Source organism: Cibotium barometz, chromosome 20 (assembly GCF_041138505.1).
Source record: "Cibotium barometz isolate CiBa-2024 chromosome 20, ASM4113850v1, whole genome shotgun sequence".
In the NCBI taxonomy this organism is placed as follows: Eukaryota; Viridiplantae; Streptophyta; class Polypodiopsida; order Cyatheales; family Cibotiaceae; genus Cibotium; species Cibotium barometz.
The window spans coordinates 32,388,418-32,411,712 of NC_141065.1; positions in this window are offsets into that span (position 1 = coordinate 32,388,418).

A 23,295-nucleotide genomic window follows, 5' to 3' on the forward strand; every position below is an offset into this window, starting at 1 on the left:
CATGTTCTAAAGAATAGAGCATACATACATAAAGAGCATATAGAGTTCTCATGCTCTATGCTCTATACATGTATAAAGCATGCATACTCTATGTTCTATACATGTATAAAGCATGCATACTCTATGTTCTATACATGTATAAAGCATGCATACTCTATGTTCTATACATGCTCTATGCTCTATGCATAGAGCATCCATGCATAAAGAGTAAAACATGCATGTATAAAGAATAAAACATCGAGTATGCATGCTCTATACATGAATAAAGCATAGAGCATGCATGCATAAAGATTAAAACTTAAAAAAAAAACCTAACCCTAACTCAAAAATATTATGCATAAAGTATGCATACTCTATGGATAAAGAGTATGCATACTCTATGCATAACGAGTATGCATGCTCTTGTAGACTAATTGGTGACATTCACAAACATGGCAAATTCAACCCAAATAAACTTGATAGAAGGGCATAATAATGCTAAGCCATGGAAGATAGACACATGATTGCTACAAGAAGTGGCCCGAGAGGGATCAAGAAGAAGGAGTTTTTCAACCTCCTCAACCACCCACCATCCCACGACTCTTCAATTCCATTTTATTTTATTGATATAAAAGTTTATAACATTGCTTTTTTATACCTTTGAGATAGGCCTTATTTAAATGGAACCTAAAACTAAAGCTCTTAGAACTTTTGTCAACGCATAGAAGTATAAGGAAATGTGATCGGTATTTTAGAGATTTTACGGAGCCGTTATTTTATGTCGATACTTACAAGTTGCAAAAATATATTACTATGAGTATAAATGAAAGGCGTAAATGCTGATTAATTGACATAAAATGTTAATTTTATCGATGTAGAACCATGTCTTCTTAGCCTTTTTAGTGCCAAAATCGAAGGCTATCATTCCTCCCACACTTAAATGATAAGCATCCTCACGAACCAAAAATCAAAGTAGAACCTCCATTATTCAACTCTAAACTACTCCTTCAAACCTTATCTCCAAACTTACAAGAGACCACCTCACTTGGTACCCGTCCCAATGTACTCCATCACTCACCATTTTTTAAAATCCCAAGAAATATGAGGAAGAAACAAGCTCTAAACTTCATTCTTGAAAACACCCAACCCACATCACCATAAAAGGAATGGAAACTCCATCTTCCATACTAATAAAAAAACCCATAAAAGATAATGCATATATGCTCACCCACCCATTCGGCTTCTATTATTTTGAGAAGAAAAGAGAAAAAAAACTACTTCTAATGGCCTTCAAGATTATTATGGCATATCCACCTTATTGAATTTCATAATCATGTGTGTGTACTTTGAAAGGTTTCACAAGAAAGCAATAGAGGTGTCATTTAAAACCTAAACTTGAGGTTTCAATTCCAAGCAGTGAAGGCACAACATTGTTGTTGTGAGGACTTGCGTAGAGGCAATGACGTAAAAGGGTGGTGTTTCTTATTTTTCTTCTTAATAATCTGTTTGCATATCTACCTTGCTGCCTGTTGATTAGTTTCCCCATCTATGCATGCAAAACTACCCATCCCAATTGTTGCTTGCTTACTTCTATCAGCCTTGATTGCTTGCTGTGCAACCCTCAATGGCTTCAAAAAGAACCTCTGCAAAATACTTCTTTTGTAGATCTTGAATGAAGCCAAGTTTCTCTAAAAAGCCATGAGCAGCACATTGAAACCATCTTGTTGAGTCTCTTGTGGAAACCCTCTCTCCACATACTCACCTTAAGTTGAGAGGAACAGCAGCAATATTACCCTCCTTTTGTCGGCAATGGAACCTGAATGTAGACTAGAATGTAGACTAGTTGGTGACACTCACAAACATGGAAAATCAACCCAAATAAACCCGGTAGAGGGGCACAAGAATGCTAAGCCATGGAAGATAGACACATGATTACAAAAAGAAGTGGGGAGGGAGAGGGATCAAGAAGAAGGAGTTTTTCAACCTCCTTAACCACCCACCATCCCATGACTCTTCAATTCCTTTTTATTTTATTAATATAAAATTTATTACATTTCTTTTTTAAACCTTTGAGATAGGCCTTATTTAAGTGGAACCTAAAACTAAAGCTCTTAAAACTTTTGCCAAAGCATAGAAGCATAAGGAAATGTGACCGGCATTTTAGAGATTTTGCAGACCTATTATTTTATGCCGACACTTACAAGTTGCAAAAAGATATGAGTATAAATGAAATGCATAAATGTTGACTAATTGACATAAAATGTTAATTTTATCGATGTAGAACCATGTCTTCTTAGCCTTTTTGGTGCCAATATTGGAGGCTATCAGCTCTATACATAGAGAGTATGCATGCTCTAGTATAAATTATGCATGCTCTATGCATGATCTATGCATGCATAGAGCATAGAGCATGCATGCATAAAGAGTAAAACATAAAGAGTATGCATGCATAGAGCATAGAGCATGCATGCATAAAGAGTAAAACATAAAGAGTATGCATTCTCTATGCTCTATGCATGCATAGACCATGCATACTCTATGCTCTATACATGTATAGAGCCTGTATAATACATGCATAAAGAGTAAAATATTAAGAGTATGCATAATCTATGGTCTATATATGCTCTAGGCATACATAGAGCATGTATACTCTATGCATAGGTAAAAAGGATGCATGCTCTATGCATGCTCCCTTTATGCATGCATAGAGTATGCAAGCTCTATGTAGGCATCTATAAAGAGAGCATGCATTAAGCACTCATGCATACATAAAGAAAGCATGCATAGAGCATAAAATCGATAGGGAATAAAATAAATAAAGTAAATGCTTCCACCAGAACACACATCATATGAAAATACAGTGTGTTTAAATCTTACCCATAAAGAGCTTGCATGCTTGTGGAGATCTTGCTTATAACAAAGACAACATCAAAACAAAGAACCAACCAAAATAAACAACCTAGAAACAAAGAACCAATCTGGAAATAAAGAACCAACCAAAATAAACAAGAAAACATTAGCTTATGTAAAACTTTAAAAACCTAAAAATTAAAATCTATTAAAAATATATATATAACTAAAAAAAACCTAACCCTAACACATAGAATACTCTTACCTACTCTCATAAGGGAGAGAATGAGGGGGGAGAAGAAGAGGAAGAGGATCCTGTAAAACCAAAAACAAAAAACAAAAAACAAAACTCAAAACAAAAAACAAAACTCAAAACATGAAACAAAACTCAAAACATGGGAGAAGAATTGAGACTGACACATAACTGGCTGATACAGCTACCTCCAAAGAATCAAAATCTTTCTCCCATGTCTCCTCTAACACTCCCTGACTCTCAGGTTGCTCTAAACTCAAAGCATCCCTTGCAAGTAGACCATAGACACAGCATTTCAAAGCTTCTACTTCAACAGCTACAGTCAAGGAGAAATTGATCTGGGTCAAGTTTCTAATAGAGAAGCTGCACAAAGAACCCAAGGGACACACCTCCTAGCCAATTCTCCAGTCTCGAGCTTCACCCTCTACTCTGACACAATCAAACCTTCTCCATTGCACTGTCTTCTCAATGCAATCTAAGAAATCAATAAGCGCTCCAACTTGTAGGGAAATCTGGACCTACATGACTTCTTTCAACTGCAGACGCTCTCACTCTCTTGTGGTCTCTCTACCCCACTGCCTCTTGGAGAGCCTCTCTTAGCGAAATACATCCGCACCCTCTCTCCTAAGAGTCCCCTAAAACTTCATAATTATCCCTCATAAGCCCGTCGTTGTCTTTGCCTCCTTCCAAAATATTTCACCCATGCGCTTTCCTTTTCCATTTTCTCACCTACTCTTATCCACTTACCCATGCGTCGCTTTTGCACCTATGATCCATTTCACATCATCTTATATGCATTTTATCTACCTATGGAACATGTTTGGAGTGGGATTGAGATTCTCCTCACATATTGCCCACCCCTTAAGTGAAACACTTTCAAGTGTTTCACAGTCTACTTTGTGCTTCAACCTTCTCTCTTCCACCTAGATCAAATGGGTACAACACCATCTTGCTAAATTGATCCATTCTCCTGGATCAAACACCTGCACACATTCTTCAAAAAACCTCTTAGTCATTCCTTTATAAAATGGCTACTTCAACCATGCATACTTACTATCCATCCTCCTCTCTGCCTCTCCACTCTTGTCTCAGTTCTAAGCTTTCTGTCCACTTCAGAGCCCTTCTCAGCTTATGTATTCCCACCAAGACTTCACACACATTTCTCTTCACCTCTTCATCAAAGTGAATTGTAGGAGCAACCTGAACTCTGACATCCGAACAACTCAAATCAAATACTTAGAATGCATCTCTTGGTCAGCATCTGCAGCTTCCTCATCCCACAACCTACTCACAATATCCAAAAGCTCCTCATCATCGACACACACAGTTAACCACTCTGGTTAACATTACTTTTCAAGCGTGGCTATGCTTGTAACTTATCTTTTATGTAAAAGAGACATGGGATGATCGATCTTACGACTTGTGTAATGCCGGTCATATAGGAAAGAGTTGTACATAGAGCTAGGAAGACTAGTTTTGAGCCCCCAATTGTAAATGGGTGGCTGGACATTGTGAACTAAGAGCTCTTGTATATAAGACATTTTATGAAATATGAAAAGGGACATCCCATTAGTCTCATTCAGTGTTGCCTCTCTCTCTCACACACACTCTTATGAGCTTGTGGATGTATGCTTGCATGTTGTTGCTTACATGCTTGATTGTTGGTGTGTGCTTGTAGGGATGGTGATGCTCTAGCTTCTCTCCTTCTCTCCCCTCTCATTTCTCTCTACCAAAGTCCCTCTTGCATGCATGTGGCATGGAGTGAAGGTTGAGTTTTCCATAGTTCCCTCCTTCTTGCTCTCTACCTAGAACTTGAGACTCTACTTGGGTGACACAAGTAGAGGTGGAGTGAGCCCCTAGCGGCTTCAGATCAAGGAGTTAGCCCTCATTAGGGTTGGATAAGTGCACATCTCTGAACTTGACCCTTGCATGTTGTTTCTCTTCTTCTCTCCCTCTCTCTTGTGTGTAAGGTAGTATGTTAAGATTAACATCTTTGGCACCGCTGCCAAGGAATGCATTTAGCTTAGGGTCCTCCACTTAGTTCATTTGCTAGAGTCCTTGAAGTGCAAATCCACTGGTTGTTTGCTTGTGTTTAAGCTTGTTTTTTTTGTTTGATCTTGATTCCATGGAGCTATGGAGGTCAATCTAAGCATTGAGTCTTCACCGAGTGCAGAAGAAGAAAGCAAGTGTTCAAACTTTGCCCTTGACATTCATGCAAATCTCTGATTTTTTGTTCTTCTTTCATCATAGCTTAATTAATAAATTAATCTTAATTAGTTATGGTTCTTTAAGCATTGTAGACATCAATAGATAGCTTGAGACTAGCTCTAGCTCTTTATTAAATCAAAAACCCAAAAAAAATTATTGAGAAGATATCTAAAATTACAAAAATCTGAGGAGGAAACAAGGTAAAAATCACATTCTGCAGGCTTTTTTGAGAAGCGAACGAACGTTCCTTTCATAGGCCACGATCGTGGCAAATGTGCCATACCTATACCATTCTCTCTAGCTAATCTTAGGAAATCTCTAGCCTTGAATGTGGCAGTTAGCATTAAAAATAGAATATTTACATTAAAAAGTGGGCATAAAGTGCATTCAGTTGCATTTGACCAAGTGGGTACAACTACACTATCAAAGAATATAGTAGGTGGCAATTAGACCTGCAGCCTTAAATTATTTGAAATTCTCTCAAAAATCTATGAAATATGATAGTGACACAGTCGTTCCATTTGTGTCATGCACGTTCCTTCCCGAAGGGTACGCCCATTCCAAAGCATTCATCCCATTTTCCACATTCGTGTCAGTTTCATTCTCTTTTACCCCAGCTCTAGAAAGTATACGGCCATTCCACTTGTGCCACGCCCATACCAGTTGTCTTGTCTAAAGCGTATGCCCATGGCAAACTTGCCACGCCCATACCATTCACCTCCATGCCTGTACCTTCTCCATCCAAAAATGCACGCCCATTCCCTCTTAAAGCCACGCCCATGTCCTTCAGGAAGCATATGCCTGTGCCATCTGCTCCCTAAGAGGAGTACGTCTGTTCCCTTTCAAAGCATACGCCCATACCATCCCAAAGCGTTCAGCCATACCATTCCCAAAAAAACCAGATTATTCACAAGGGGTTCTGCACATTAGTTCCACACTTGGGTAAATCGGTGCGAAACAACCCTCTTTTTGACAACCTAAACTCTCCTAAAGCTCCCTTGCTCATAAGGTCAAACCCCGTTGGTCAATACCACAGGGAGCCAAACAGTGCTCGTCTTTGACAGTACCAGTGAGAGCGAAGACCATCCCAGCACGGGATGAGAAACTCCTGACCTCGAGACAGGAGAACCCAAAGCTCAGTGTATGGATAGACTACCTGTCCACCACCAAGAGCAAGCTACTACCTCTCCCACACATTCACAGAGAAGCCTTACTTCAAGGCTTTATCTTAGGAAACACAAAGTCAAGAGCCGCAACCCAGAGTAAGAGGTATGGAACATCCACAAGAAAGTGAGTCTACACCGTCTCTAGACCCTAGAGTGAAAATAGGGCAGAGCAAAAGCCATCAGACCCAGACCCAATTACCATTCTGTAGAGCCATGCCTGTCTCAAGAGTGGTTGATTCATACAAGGTCCAAATACCCATACAAAACCTAAGGCTAGGTCCATCTTCCCAAGGACCAGAAGCATCATACCAGAGAGAAAGGGTCTACCTGGACCCATCACATCAGCCAGTCTGTATGTATATCAACAGTACCCACCATAGGGGGCATACCCCAGGGTACCACATGGGACCACAAGAGGCACAATCGAACACACTCATAAGACATGGGCCTCCAATGGTTTATTATCCGCCTAGCCCCGCTCCTCCTCCAATCATTCCTCAACCACAACACCCGCTCTAGCCATGGTAGGGCTAACACCAAAAATGCTAAGATTAGCCATGGAAATAGGAAGGGGGGTAGTTACGGGCATCATGCCCCCAGTCCCAGTGTAACCTACACCAGGACCCAGATTAGAACGAAACAAACCTTAAAACATCTCAAAGCTAACACTAAATTTGATGGGACTGGAGACCCTATTCCACATTTGGAGATGTTCAACCAAATTTGTAAAGCCATTGGCCACATGGAAGATCAAGTTAAGGTGAGTGCCTTTGGCCTCACCCTAAGCAAGCAAATGGTTTAGGTCCTTAAAAGCTGAGGACAAGGCCACCTTTGAAGCCTTGAAAGAGGCCTTCAAGGTAGGATATTCTCGCCAAGGTACCAGATGGAGTCCAGTGGAGCAGCTACACAACGTCAGACAAAGGGATGGTAAAACCATCCGAGACTCTATCAATAGAGTCAAATATCTACACTCCAACTGGAGTGCCAAAGACAAGTTCTCTGATGAGAGATTAATAGGAAGATTTCTGGAAGGTTTGGATGATGTACCCTTTGCACAATTCATTGTATGTCGTGGCCCGTGCCTCTTGTGAGCAATGTTGTAGGAGTGCTATGGACTTTGAGGACAACTTCAAGGGAACACGTTCCTAAGAAATTCATGAGGGTACATCAGAAGCCTCATTCAAGACCACCAGCAAAAAATCTGATAGAAAGAGTATGGAGTCCACATCTAGACAGCAAGTAGAGCAGTTGGTCGCTGCATTAATGGGTCATCTGCTGCATCATTAATGTAGCAGATGACCCAACATTGGAGAATCAGCCAAGGATTGGGTAGGCCAACCCCATCTCTATCCAAAGAGGGAGCTTTTATGGTGCCCGATATTTTAAGCTAACCATACCAACACGGAGTGTCCACATTTGCAACCCCGTCCCACCCTCTATTGCACATATTGCCAAATATGGGGCAATCATGAAGTCACGAAACTGCTATCAACAAAGGGCTGCTTAAGCCCACTACCTTAAGCCTTGCCTGCAAACTCAAGGCAACCGCTGGCTTTGCCGGCACCTGCTCTCCATAATGCACCTCAACCAAACCAAGAAGTAGCCTAGAGAGGAATTATTAGGGTACCTGAAATGCCCTAACCACCCCCAGTTCTCCCACCTCAACCTCCATTGCCACGAATCACACCAGTTTTTCAGCTAACCTTGATGGAAATCTTTGAAGAAGGGAATAAGGGGGAAATTCTAGAAGGCCCTAACTACAAGACCCTTGAGCCAACAAGTCTGCCCTCTCAAATTCTAAGCCACTATGTGATGGAGGGAGACCAAATGTACCCAGTGTACTTAGCTGCCCTAATGCCACAGGCCCGCAACATGAATACAATGGCAAAATGACCACCTATGCAATGCTATCATTGTGCAGGACCTCACCATGTGCCCTATTAATAAAGGGATGGCAAGTACCTATGTAGGTGCTCCCACCTTAACCCCTTTATGCATTGGGTGTGGAATTGACCATATATATAAAGCTTGTCCCCTAAGACTTGGAACAATGGGGAAGGCTCATGAAGCTAATCCCAACACCAACATTAACTTGCTATGTGTTAGAGATAGCTTCATCCACACGGTCCCTCTAAACGCCGTAACCAAGTTGAAACAAACAGAGGGCAGCAACAGCATTAACCTGCCGAGTGTAAGAGATGGCTTCATCCACACAAACCCTCTCAACACCGTAACCAGGTTGCAAAATAGATAGAGGGCCGCAGCTCATACTGCAGCAGAGGCATCCACCTCATGAGACCAAGGACAAGCAAAGGTCTTATCCTCAAAGAATGTCCCTGAACAACCACGAGCAACTAGACTCTCAAGAAAGAAAACCACAAAGATCAGCAAGGGAGACAGTCGGGTAGTTATTATCAAAAGTGGTTCGAAAGATGGCACAACAACACATGCATCAACATCTTGGTTAGAAGAGGAAGATCTGCTATGCTGAGGAGCCGCCCAAGCCCAGGAACCCATTGATGCTAATCAGCTCCCAAAAATTTTTCCAAATATCCTAACTCCATAGAGGAGAAAGAAAGACTCTTGGCAGACCAAGAATTGGTTAGGGATTGCCCCAAGCACAAATAGAAGACAAGCCTCCTACTGCCTATATTGAGCCATGTCCATCAGTCTCCAACATGAGACCCGCTCAAGAAGCTTAGGTATATTCTAGAGATCTCCCATACCAATCACCCCCACATAGGCCAAAATAAGTGACAACACCCACTGCATCAGCTACCCCCCACCAGGGAAACCAGGTAGCTGAATATCTCAAAGATCTAGGGAATGACCATCTTAAAAGGATAGACACAGAAATCCCCATCCACATACCAAACACACATAAGAGATTAAGATTAAGCCAAAGCCATCTTCCTCACGAAACAGTCTCCGCTCTTAGAGACATTGCTGGTCTCTCATCCTTTCTTTCTTCTTAGATCTAAATCCCCATTGGCACCTTGATTCAAGGTAGCCCAAGCTTATGGAAAGATCTGAAAGATTGGATGGAGGGACGCCTAGGGGCAAGCATGTAAGAATCCATGGAGCTAGATAGCTCTAATGAGTCTAAGGAAGACGAACTTGTTGTACCCCTCAAAATCACTGGCAACCCCACAGTTTGGGTAAATAAGCTTGAAAAATACTTTGAAGGTGATGAACTGAAAGCAAAATTTTTGAAAACCTTCAATGGCCTCTATGTCACAACAATCCTGGACGAGGGAGCAGGAGTGAACATTGATACAAAACAATGCTGGGAAAAATGGAGAGCACCCGCTCTATGGATGACACCACATTGCTAGTCAAACTCACTGATGGAGCCACATCTAGAACCATTGGTCTACTGAAGGATTTGAAAATAAAGACCCTTGGAACTACCTGCCACACCTTTGTGGTGATAAACATTGAACGTCGACTCATTTCTTATGAGACTACATCCTTGGGCGACCATTTACATCCAATGAGTGGCAGAACCTTCGCAAAGTACTCAATAACAACAATTAGATCCATTGTAGTCCATCTGTGTCAAACGTGCCACAAGACACTAGATGATGAAAAGGATAGTGAGAAATGTGCACCGCTTCTAGAGCCAGAAGACTCTGAGAATTGGATGCATATCCTCACCACCCTAGACATAGTTCCTAGGCGCACTAGCACGAGGTTTGCTACGACAAACGGGCAGGAGTTCACATCTCTATACATGCTTAGCTATATATGCCTAATATCGCCACCCAGAAACTTGAACAGGCCATTAAAGAGAAACCATGAAGGGAAACACGCTCTCGTGGGACTCCCAAGCCTGATGGATTCCCTGGGCCATAACGATATGTTTCCCTGATGATTCAAAAACCCACTAGCTAAAGTATGTTAAGGAAGTTGAAGCACATAACCACTTTAACCAAATATGGCAAAAGGAGTTCGCCAATAGCCCCCTTTGGATCCACATGACCACCCCAAACCTAATGGAACCCATTGATCCCAAACATGAACTAGAAAAGCTTTACTGCTCTGCACAGAGCAGGCAATAGGAAGTTAGTGTTGGTAGAAAAAGAAGCCAAAAGGCTAGTAGAAGAAGAAAGCACTAGGGTAGAAAAAACCAAGAAAGTTCCCAAACACTTCAAGACATTTCAGATGGCTGATAGATTCGTTTAATATGACTCGGCCCAAAGTTCCCACGATGGACAACCAAGGACCTCATATGATGGTCCAACCAAGGTAAAAGAAATTAACCTGACAAGATCGGGTGAAGACCTCTCTCTATAGAGGAATATACCGAGCTCATCCCTCTCCTTATAGAATTACAAGATTGCTTCACCTAGAAGTACATGGATATGAAAGGAGTACCTCCCAAAGTAGTCAAGCATACCATCCCGATGTTGATGGAGCATGGCAGATCAAATAAAGGGCTTATCCTATGAACCCGAAACATTCCAAGATGGTTTGATAAGAGATTGACATACTCATTGATGCCAGATTCATCTATGAAATAGAGTATACTGAATGGGTATCACCCATTGTGATAGTACCCAAAAAGAATGGGAAGGTGAAGAGTGTGTGTAGACTTCAAAAAGGTCAATGCCACCACCAAAAGGGATCATTATCCCTTACCCTTCACCGAACATGTGTTAGAACGAGTAGCAAGAAAGAAAGCCTACAGCTTCCTTGATGGATTCACAGGCCACAACCAAGTGTTGATCGATCCCAAGGATCAGCAGATCAGCACAAAATAGCCTTCGCCACACCGAATGGGGCACTTACGCATACCATGTCATGACCTTTAGGCTAATCAATGCCCCCAGTACCTTCCAGCATCTAATGTGCACTACCTACAAGGAATATATTTGGAAATTCTTTGAGGTCTTTATGGATGACCTTTATGTCAACTCCTCATAGAAGGCACACCTTGATTGTTTATGTAAGGTGTTAGAAAGATGCAAACTGTATCACATCTCATTGAACCCACTCAAATGTCAATTTTGGGTTAGGCATGGAGTAATCCTAAGACACATTGTCTCCAGAACAAGGAATCTCCACGAATGATAGTAAAGTGCAGCTCAGCCCCACCCACCAACTTTAAGGGAGTCCAGCACTTCTAGGACATGTTGGCTACTATCGGCGATTCATTCTTATGTATGCTGATATAGCTTGACCTCTTTATGGACTCTTGATCATTTTCGAGTGGATGGAGGAACGACAACAGGCTTATACGACCCTCACGAAAGCCTTGGTTGCTGCTCCTATTCTCAGGTCCCCCAACTAGGGCATTATCTTTCATGTCCACATCGATGCCTCCGCTTTTGCTATTGGATGTGTGCTAGCCCAACCGAGTGAACACAAGATGGATTTCCCCATCAGCCTTGCCAACCGAGTGAACACAAGATGGATTTCCCCATCAGCCTTGCCAATCGCCAACTCAACAAGGCAACTGAGAGAAATTATACCATGACCGAAAGAGAAGGTTTAGCCATGGTCTACACCGTTAAAAGAAGTTTTGCCATTATCTTCAGGTGACCAAATTCATCTTCTTTGTAGACCATCAATCTCTTCTATACCTGGTAAACAAGCCATGTACAACAAGAAGGATCACCATGTGGTTGCTTATCTTGCTTGAGTTTGACTTCACCGTTACAGTGAGGAAAGTCTCACATCATGTTTTGGCAGACCACATGTTAAGAATCCCAAATGGCGAGCTGCCACCAGTGGGAGTGGATGATGATTTACCAGATGCCGCCCTATTTGAACTATGCTTAATTCCTAAGTGGGCGAAGAGGTAGCCCACTTTCAGTGGACCTCCTCCTAAACAAGGATCGTGCCCGTCGCCTAATTAACCAGGCAGCCCCCTACCAACTCATTGCAAGCCAACTCTATAGGTAGGGGAAAGACAAGATTCTTAGACACTGTGTCCATGAAAATAAATATATCTTCCTTCTAGAATAGGCTCACTCTGCCTGTGCTGGTGGGCACTTTGCAGAAGATATCACTGCACATAAAGTCCTCACAGTCGGGTTATGGTGGCCCACCTCAATAGCAGATGTAGCAAAATATGTCAAGCGGGGCGATGAGTGCCAACGTGCAGAAACTCCCCACTTTAAGGAAAACATTCCCCTAAATCCTATAGTTTCCTTGTAACCATTTGAAAAGTGGGGCATTGATTTCATTGGGCCCATCACTCCAGTAGCCAGATACACTTAAGCTAGATATATCATCACTGCTACCGACTATTGCACTAAGTGGGTTGAATATCGAGCTACCCGTAAAGCTTATGCACGATCGATTGCAAAATTCCTTTATGAATCAGTCATCACATGCTTCGGTTTTCCCTAGAGCTTGTGAGAGATAATGGAACACATTTCATAACGAGGTAATCCACAAGAGTTCCTTGTCACTCATAAAAAGTCCCCCCCCCCCCTATTACCCCCAAGCGAATGGCCAAGTTGAAATCACGAACAAGGTTTTGTGTTGCTATTCTAACTAAAAAAGTGGAGGCTAGCCACAACAATTGGGAAAAAAAGTTGCTGGCAACACTCTGGGCTTATAGGACTTCCTACAAGGCAGCTCTACAATGCCCACCCCTTCAATTTGACTTATGGTACTAAGGCGATGCCAATGGAGTTCTTGGCCCCCAGCTTATGCATCATTGTACAAGAGAAGCTCACAGGGAACGTCTTAGGCTGGCGCCTTTTTGAGATTGAAAAGCTTGATGAAACGCCTTCTAGTTGTATATAGCATGATTGTCAGGCGTAAGAAGACCAACTAAAAGACAAACAAATGAACAAGGGTCAACATGGTCCTCTTATTCAGCACAAAAATGCACAAAAAGAAACTCAAGCTCAAAGGCTTAGGACCCTTCCTAGTCATTGAGATAACCCCACAAGGTGCTGTGTGCATAGAGACACTTGACGGTGTCGAAATGGCAGGCTATTTCAACGGTAGCAAATTAAAACGCTACTATGGCCCCCCCCACCAAGCCACCCTAAGGGCTATTCACGAGATAAGAAACAACAAAAAAAGGACCATGAAGATATGAAACAAGCCACCCAACAAGAGGCAAAAGTGAGGCAAAGCCAAGCTTCAGCAGAAACAAATCATGGTAAACATGGCCCAAGTGATCGACCTAAAAGAGGAAGAATGGGAGGTGAAGCCTGCTCTATTGTGGCTAGGAATTACCACCCCGATGAGATTTTCCCAAAAATTATAGGGGCTAATTACAATTTAATGTCTCATGAAACATGGTGTTCCCTCAAGGAACCTTCATTGAAAGATACCCCTACCACATAGTCACAACAGTGGTATCTCAGGAAGTTCACTGCTTAGGCACAGTCACACTTTTGTTCCACATTGAAAATAATCCCTTGGAAGGGAATTTCTATGTGATGCCGGTAGGAACAATGCACATAGAAATACTCCTTGTGGAAGGGGTTGGATAGGACACAACAGGTGCAACATCAATTGGGATGCACGAACGGCTACCTTACAACTGGGGCCTCTGGCCAAGTTATTGTCCTCATGATGGATGAAGAGCCTATACCTGCTGCTCCCCCATGCCAAGAAGTCACCCCTCCCACTCCCCATCATCATTCCATCCTCAAATTCCCACATCTCCATCCCACTCAAAAAGAGGCCACTCACCCTTCTAAACACACCACTACCTTTCATACCCTCCCCACCCACCACCACCACACTCGGTAGCAACCCACTCCCATATCTCAAAAGCCACACAAGCTGCTGACCCCACCACAAAAAACTAATGACACTAACACATGCACACATGCCATGCCTTCTCCCCATTGGGTGCATAAGAAGCTCCTAGCCGTGTAGGGCTATTATGAGGGTATATCTACCTTCTGGATCCCCCAACAATCCAACTCTCATCCTCATACACTTGCACCCCGAGCTCCTTATCCCCCTCATAGGAAACCCATTCGACAACCACAAGCCCATGAGGTACAAGATAAACACCATCACAAACTCTCTCCACGGCCCCCTATCCTCAATCACACACTCATCAGTCGGTCTGCCCACCAAAACCAACCTCCAGGTGGATCCCCAAACCTCTACTACAAGCCCAACATTTCTATGAGGACAATCGCCACATTTGGATCCCCAAATCACCACGACATCAACTCCCACCGTGTGTCACTCCACAGTCACTCACCTTTCAATGGAAACCCAAGGTGGCCTCTTCCACAACGACCGTGCAAGAAAAAGGGAAGAAAAACTTCACAACGACATTCCGACCCCCATTCTGCCGTCGATAGCCCTTACCAGTGATATAAACTCAACGTCAGCAACTCCTCCACCCGTTATTCTCAGGTTGCCTCCTCGAAGTACTCCAAAGCCACCATCAACCTCTCTAATTTTAGGTACTCCCTTGTCATTAGCCTTTGCATCCCCCCAAGAATTGGATGACCCCACCTCGCCATCACCTAATTGGAACCAACTCCTCACTTTGGCGAATTGGGCACTAGTCGGTACAAAACCCGCAATGGGGTGTTGGCCGCATAGCCCAAGGGCACAAAACTTGACTCAGGGTGCCCCCCCCCCCCCAAAAAAAATAAAAAATAAAGTGCCATGACCATACCAGATTTGCCATGGCCATACCATCTACACCCCCCTTTGCCATGGCCAGACCATTCAGAACTGCAAATATGCCAAGACGGTCATTTCCAAAGATGCCACGGCTGTACCAACAACTAAGTGAACTGCCATAGTCGTTCCATCATCAAACCTAACTGCCACAGCCATTCCAAAAGTACCACGGCCGTTCCACCTTTTGTTCAACTTGCCACAGCCATACTAACCCCCAAATGAAGTGCCACGGCGGTTCCATCATCCAAACCAATTGCCACGCCCTTTCCATCCTCAGCAACACTTGCTATGCCCATTCCAATAGAAGCCACGCTCGCACCCAATACAAATCCAATTGCCATGCCCATTCTCTGGGGATGCCATGTCCATACCATTCAGGTTGCCATGGCCGTGTAACTATATATATGGGCCCATCCCCTCATTTCCTCATTTTCATCTCTTAGTGTAAGCAAACTTTTGCAATTTTTTTCTCAAGCCTTCCTGCGCTCCCATCCTCTATCACCCATGGCCAACACCTTGGACTCCTCCATGGAGGTCCTCCACCACCCTACCCTCAGGAAGAAGCGCCTGGCGGGGGATGCTTTGAGGAATACACCTGCCACCCCGCACAGCTTTCACATCTAGGGGAGCCACTCATGAAGCAAGTCAATGGCCATACTGTGCACTCTTTGATGAAGAACAACCATAAAGTTGAGCATAATCTCCTTTATTTCACAGGGCCATGCTAGAGGGCAGTTGTAGCCTACCCTGCAATCGTCACACATTTGGAGTCCCTGGGGCTAGGAGGCTTGCCAACTATGGGTTTTTGTAAGTGCCTCTTCTACAGCAGTAGCTCGGTGTTGGAAGTCTCTCATCCTTTCTTTCTTCTTAGATCCAAATCCCCATTGGCACCTTGATTCAAGGTAGCCCAAGCTTATGGAAAGATCTGAAAGATTGGATGGAGGGACACCTAGGGGCAAGCATGCAAGAATCCATGGAGCTAGATAGCTCTAATGAGTCTAAGGAAGACGAACTTGTTGTACCCCTCAAAATCACTGGCACCCCCACAGTTTGGGTAAATAAGCTTGAAAAATACTTTGAAGGTGATGAACTGAAAGCAAAATTTTTGAAAACCTTCAATGGCCTCTATGTCACAACAATCCTGGACGAGGGAGCAGGAGTGAACATTGATACAAAACAATGCTGGGAAAAATGGAGAGCCCCCGCTATGGATGACACCACATTGCTAGTCAAACTCACTGATGGAGCCACATCTAGAACCATTGGTCTACTGAAGGATTTGAAAATAAAGACCCTTGGAACTACCTGCCACACCTTTGTGGTGATAAACATTGAACGTCGACTCATTTCTTATGAGACTACATCCTTGGGCGACCATTTACATCCAATGAGTGGCAGACCCTTTGCAAAGTACTCAATAACAACAATTAGATCCATTGTAGTCCATCTGTGTCAAACGTGCCACAAGACACTAGATGATGAAAAGGATAGTGAGAAATGTGCACCGCTTCTAGAGCCAGAAGACTCTGAGAATTGGATGCATATCCTCACCACCCTAGACATACTTCCTAGGCGCACCAGCACGAGGTTTGCTACGACAAACGGGCAGGAGTTCACATCTCTATACATGCTTAGCTATATATGCCTAATATCGCCAGCCAGAAACTTGAACAGGCCATTAAAGAGAAACCATGAAGGGAAACACGCTCTCGTGGGACTCGCAAGCCTGATGGATTCCGTGGGCCATAACGATATGTTTCCCTGATGATTCAAAAACCCACTAGCTAAAGTATGTTAAGGCAGTTGAAGCACATAACCACTTTAACCAAATATGGCAAAAGGAGTTCGCCAATAGCCCCCTTTGGATCCACATGACCACCCCAAAGCCAATGGAACCCATTGATCCCAAACATGAACTAGAAAAGCTTTACTGCTCTGCACAGAGCAGGCAATAGGAAGTTAGTGTTGGTAGAAAAAGAAGCCAAAAGGCTAGTAGAAGAAGAAAGCACTAGGGTAGAAGAGACCAAGAAAGTTCCCAAACACTTCAAGACATTTCAGATGGCTGATAGATTCGTTTAATATGACTCGGCCCAAAGTTCCCACGATGGACAACCAAGGACCTCATATGATGGTCCAACCAAGGTAAAAGAAATTAACCTGACAAGATCGGGTGAAGACCTCTCTCTATAGAGGAATATACCGAGCTCATCCCTCTCCTTATAGAATTACAAGATTGCTTCACCTAGAAGTACATGGATATGAATGGAGTACCTCCCAAAGTAGTCAAGCATACCATCCCGATGTTGATGGAGCATGGCAGATCAAATAAAGGGCTTATCCTATGAACCCGAAACATTCCAAGATGGTTTGATAAGAGATTGACAGACTCATTGATGCCAGAGACTCATCTATGAAATAGAGTATACTGAATGGGTATCACCCATTGTGATAGTACCCAAAAAGAATGGGAAGGTGAAGAGTGTGTGTAGACTTCAAAAAGGTCAATGCCACCACCATAAGGGATTGTTATCCCTTCCCCTTCACCGAACATGTGTTAGAACGAGTAGCAAGAAAGAAAGCCTACAGCTTCCTTGATGGATTCACAGGCCACAACCAAGTGTTGATCGATCCCAAGGATCAGCAGATCAGCACAAAATAGCCTTCGCCACACCAAATGGGGCACTTACGCATACCATGTCATGACCTTTAGGCTAATCAATGCCCCCAGTACCTTCCAGCATCTAATGTGCACTACCTACAAGGAATATATTTGGAAATTCTTTGAGGTCTTTATGGATGACCTTTATGTCAACTCCTCATAGAAGGCACACCTTGATTGTTTATGTAAGGTGTTAGAAAGATGCAAACTGTATCACATCTCATTGAACCCACTCAAATGTCAATTTTGGGTTAGGCATGGAGTAATCCTAAGACACATTGTCTCCAAAACAAGGAATCTCCACGAATGATAGTAAAGTGCAGCTCATCCTTGAGCTGCCCCCACCCACCAACTTTAAGGGAGTCCAGCACTTCTAGGACATGTTGGCTACTATCGGCGATTCATTCTTATGTATGCTGATATAGCTTGACCTCTTTATGGACTCTTGATCGTTTTCGAGTGGATGGAGGAATGGCAACAGGCTTATACGACCCTCAAGAAAGCCTTGGCTACTGCTCCTATTCTCAGGTCCCCCAACTAGGGCATTATCTTTCATGTCCACATTGATGCCTCCGCTTTTGCTGTTGGATGTGTGCTAGCCCAACCGAGTGAACACAAGATGGATTTCCCCATCAGCCTTGCCAATCGCCAACTCAACAAGGCAACTGAGAGAAATTATACCATGACCGAAAGAGAAGGTTTAGCCATGGTCTACACCGTTAAAAGAAGTTTTGCCATTATCTTCTGGTGACCAAATTCATCTTCTTTGTAGACCATCAATCTCTTCTATACCTGGTAAACAAGCTATGTACAACAAGAAGGATCACCATGTGGTTGCTTATCTTGCTTGAGTTTGACTTCACCGTTACAGTGAGGAAAGTCTCAGAGCATGTTTTGGCAGACCACATGTTAAGAATCCCAAATGGCGAGCTGCCAGTGGGAGTGGATGATGATTTACCAGATGCCGCCCTATTCGAACTATGCTTAATTCCTAAGTGGGCGAAGAGGTAGCCCACTTTCTAGCCAATGGCTTACTAGTGGAGCTCCTCCTAAACAAGGATCGTGCCCGTCGCCTAATTAACCAGGCAGCCCCCTACCAACTCATTGCAAGCCAACTCTATAGGTAGGGGAAAGACAAGATTCTTAGACACTGTGTCCATGAAAATAAATATATCTTCCTTCTAGAATAGGCTCACTCTGCCTGTGCTGGTGGGCACTTTGCAGTAGATATCACTGCACATAAAGTCCTCACAGTCGGGTTATGGTGGCCCACCTCAATAGCAGATGTAGCAAAATATGTCAAGCGGGGCGATGAGTGCCAACGTGCAGAAACTCCCCACTTTAAGGAAAACATTCCCCTAAATCCTATAGTTTCCTTGTAACCATTTGAAAAGTGGGGCATTGATTTCATTGGGCCCATCACTCCAGTAGCCAGATACACTTAAGCTAGATATATCATCACTGCTACCGACTATTGCACTAAGTGGGTTGAATATCGAGCTACCCGTAAAGCTTATGCACGATCGATTGCAAAATTCCTTTATGAATCAGTCATCACATGCTTCGGTTTTCCCCTAGAGCTTGTGAGAGATAATGGAACACATTTCATAACGAGGTAATCCACAAGAGTTCCTTGTCACTCATAAAAAGTCCCCCCCCCCCCTATTACCCCCAAGCGAATGGCCAAGTTGAAATCACGAACAAGGTTTTGTGTTGCTATTCTAACTAAAAAAGTGGAGGCTAGCCACAACAATTGGGAAAAAAAGTTGCTGGCAACACTCTGGGCTTATAGAACTTCCTACAAGGCAGCTCTACAATGCCCACCCCTTCAATTTGACTTATGGTACTAAGGCGATGCCAATGGAGTTCTTGGCCCCCAGCTTATGCATCATTGTACAAGAGAAGCTCACAGGGAACGTCTTAGGCTGGCGCCTTTTTGAGATTGAAAAGCTTGATGAAACGCCTTCTAGTTGTATATAGCATGATTGTCAAAAACTAAGGCGTAAGAAGACCAACTAAAAGACAAACAAATGAACAAGGGTCAACATGGTCCTCTTATTTAGCACAAAAATGCACAAAAAGAAACTCAAGCTCAAAGGCTTAGGACCCTTCCTAGTCATTGAGATAACCCCACAAGGTGCTGTGTGCATAGAGACACTTGACGGTGTCTAAATGGCAGGCTATTTCAATGGTAGCAAATTAAAACGCTACTATGGCCCCCCCCACCGATAAGAAACAACAAAAAAAGGACCATGAAGATATGAAACAAGCCACCCAACAAGAGGCAAAAGTGAGGCAAAGCCAAGCTTCAGCAGAAACAAATCATGGTAAACATGGCCCAAGTGATCGACCTAAAAGAGGAAGAATGGGAGGTGAAGCCTGCTCTATTGTGGCTAGGAATTACCACCCCGATGAGATTTTCCCAAAAATTATAGGGGCTAATTACAATTTAATGTCTCATGAAACATGGTGTTCCCTCAAGGAACCTTCATTGAAAGATACCCCTACCACATAGTCACAACAGTGGTATCTCAGGAAGTTCACTGCTTAGGCACAGTCACACTTTTGTTCCACATTGAAAATAATCCCTTGGAAGGGAATTTCTATGTGATGCCGGTAGGAACAATGCACATAGAAATACTCCTTGTGGAAGGGGTTGGATAGGACACAACAGGTGCAACATCAATTGGGATGCACGAACGGCTACCTTACAACTGGGGCCTCTGGCCAAGTTATTGTCCTCATGATGGATGAAGAGCCCATACCTGCTGCTCCCCCATGCCAAGAAGTCACCCCTCCCACTCCCCATCATCATTCCATCCTCAAATTCCCACATCTCCATCCCACTCAAAAAGAGGCCACTCACCCTTCTAAACACACCACTACCTTTCATACTCTCCCCACCCATCACCACCACACTCGGTAGCAACCCACTCCCATATCTCAAAAGCCACACAAGCTGCTGACCCCACCACAAAAAACTAATGACACTAACACATGCACACATGCCATGCCTTCTCCCCATTGGGTGCATAAGAAGCTCCTAGCCGTGTAGGGCTATTATGAGGGTATATCTACCTTCTGGATCCCCCAACAATCCAACTCTCATCCTCATACACTTGCACCCCGAGCTCCTTATCCCCCTCATAGGAAACCCATTCGACAACCACAAGCCCATGAGGTACAAGATAAACACCATCACAAACTCTCTCCACGGCCCCCTATCCTCAATCACACCCTCAGTCGTGCTGCCCACCAAAACCAACCTCCAGGTGGATCCCCAAACCTCTACTACAAGCCCAACATTTCTATGAGGACAATCGCCACATTTGGATCCCCAAATCACCACGACATCAACTCCCACCGTGTGTCACTCCACAGTCACTCACCTTTCAATGGAAACCCAAGGTGGCCTCTTCTACAATGACCGTGCAAGAAAAAGGGAAGAAAAACTTCACAACGACATTCCGACCCCCATTCTGCCGTCGATAGCCCTTACCAGTGATATAAACTCAACGTCGGCAACTCCTCCACCCGTTATTCTCAGGTTGCCTCCTCGGAGTACTCCAAAGCCACTCCAAAGCCACCATCAACCTCTCCAATTTTAGGTACTCCCTTGTCATTAGCCTTTGCATCCCCCCAAGAATTGGATGACCCCACCTTGCCATCACCTAATTGGGACCAACTCCTCACTTTGGCGAATTGGGCACTAGTCGGTACAAAACCCGCAATTGGGTGTTGGCCGCATAGCCCAAGGGCACAAAACTTGACTCAGGGTGCCCCCCCCCAAAAAAAATAAAAAATAAAGTGCCATGACCGTACCAGATTTGCCATGACCATACCATCTACACCCCCCTTTGCCATGGCCAGACCGTTCAGAACTGCAAATATGCCAAGACGGTCATTTCCAAAGATGCCACGGCTGTACCAACAACTAAGTGAACTGCCACAGTCGTTCCATCATCAAACCCAACTGCCACAGCCATTCCAAAAGTACCACGGCCGTTCCACCTTTTGTTCAACTTGCCACAACCATACTAACCCCCAAATGAAGTGCCACGGCCGTTCCATCATCCAAACCAATTGCCACGCCCTTTCCATCCTTCAGCAACACTTGCTATGCCCATTCCAATAGAAGCCACGCTCGCACCAAATACAAATCCAATTGCCATGCCCATTCTCTGGGGATGCCATGTCCATACCATTCAGGTTGCCATGGCCGTGTAACTATATATATGGGCCCATCCCCTCATTTCCTCATTTTCATCTCTCAGTGTAAGCAAACTTTTGCAATTTTTTTCTCAAGCCTTCCTGCGCTCCCATCCTCTATCAGCCATGGCCAGCACCTCGGACTCCTCCATGGAGGTCCTCCACCACCCTACCCTCAGGAAGAAGCGCCTGGCGGGGGATGCTTTGAGGAATACACCTGCCACCCCGCACAGCTTTCACATCTACGGGAGCCACTCATGAAGCAAGTCAATGGCCATACTGTGCACTCTTTGATGAAGAACAACCATAAAGTTGAGCATAATCTCCTTTATTTCACAGGGCCATGCTAGAGGGCAGTTGTAGCCTACCCTGCAAAATCGTCACACATTTGGAGTCCCTGGGGCTAGGAGGCTTGCCCCAGCTAAATTTCCAATGTTATAGGAAAATCTCAGAGGAGACACTCTATGAGATGGAGGCCGCACTAGATGCAGCCAAGGCCAAAGTTGCACAGCCCCCACCAACACCATATTCCCCTTTCTCCAGTGCAACAAAAAAGAAGGTGGGTGCACTCATGGATATGCAACGGAGCTTCCCCTACTCACCCTTTCCCCACATAACCCCTTCCAGCTTCTCAACCTCCACTACCAGAGTGTGCATCTTAACCTGCTCCAGCACAACATTTTTCTAGATGAGCCACTCTCCCGCACATCTTATAATTATATCCTCACCAAGATCCCCTCTCCAGTATCACCCTCCTACCTCTCTTCTTCTTCCAAGGGCCAATCTCTTTCACCCACCCCTAGATCTTCTACGAGCTCCCCCCACCCACCCTCTCCAAGCCACCCTCATCAGCCTAGTGTCACCTACTACGCTTTGGCCAACCAATAGAACCAGCTAATCTCATTGACCTCTCAGTCCCCAAAATGGCTTGTGTCCATACCCCTACTCCTCACAAAGGACAACTGACGCTCTTCACTATCTCCACCATAAGGGTTGGCACATAGTTGATGCTGCATACCGCTCCCTCCGCGTGAACGAACTCCCTCCATACTCTGCAGATGGCCTTCTTATCCTCTACCAAAGGTGCCATGTACAGATGGAAGTAATGGAAGCCATGGGCATCCTCCAATTTGATGACTCGCACACATGGCCTTCTTGATGGACTTTACACCTAAGGAAGCTCCAAAGGCAAAGGCGTTTTTCAGATCGCATGGCCCAGAAGACTCCAAAAAGAAGAAGCTCACGACAACAACCACGACAGCCATGATGAAAGAGATGACAACCAAGGGCCCAACCTCCTCCACCCCCACCACCCACATCAACTGCCATCCCCCAATCCCTCTCGCGTC